Here is a 202-nt window from a genome sequence, read left to right as displayed (position 1 = left end):
TCCGGGGTCGGGTCTCGGGGGCAGCAGCCTAAGCAGGGAGACCCAGACTTCCCTCTCCCCAGCCACTTGGGCCAGCTCCTCCGGGGGAATCCCAAGGCGTTCCCAGTCCCTCCAGCGTCTCCTGGGTCTTCCTCTGGGCCTCCTCCCGGTGGGACGTCACCAGGGAGGCGTCCAGGAGGCGTCCTCACCAGATGCCCGAGCC

The sequence above is a fragment of the Kryptolebias marmoratus genome, linkage group LG7, assembly GCF_001649575.2.
Source record: "Kryptolebias marmoratus isolate JLee-2015 linkage group LG7, ASM164957v2, whole genome shotgun sequence".
NCBI lineage: Eukaryota > Metazoa > Chordata > Actinopteri > Cyprinodontiformes > Rivulidae > Kryptolebias > Kryptolebias marmoratus.
Note: the sequence above shows the minus strand (reverse complement) of the source record.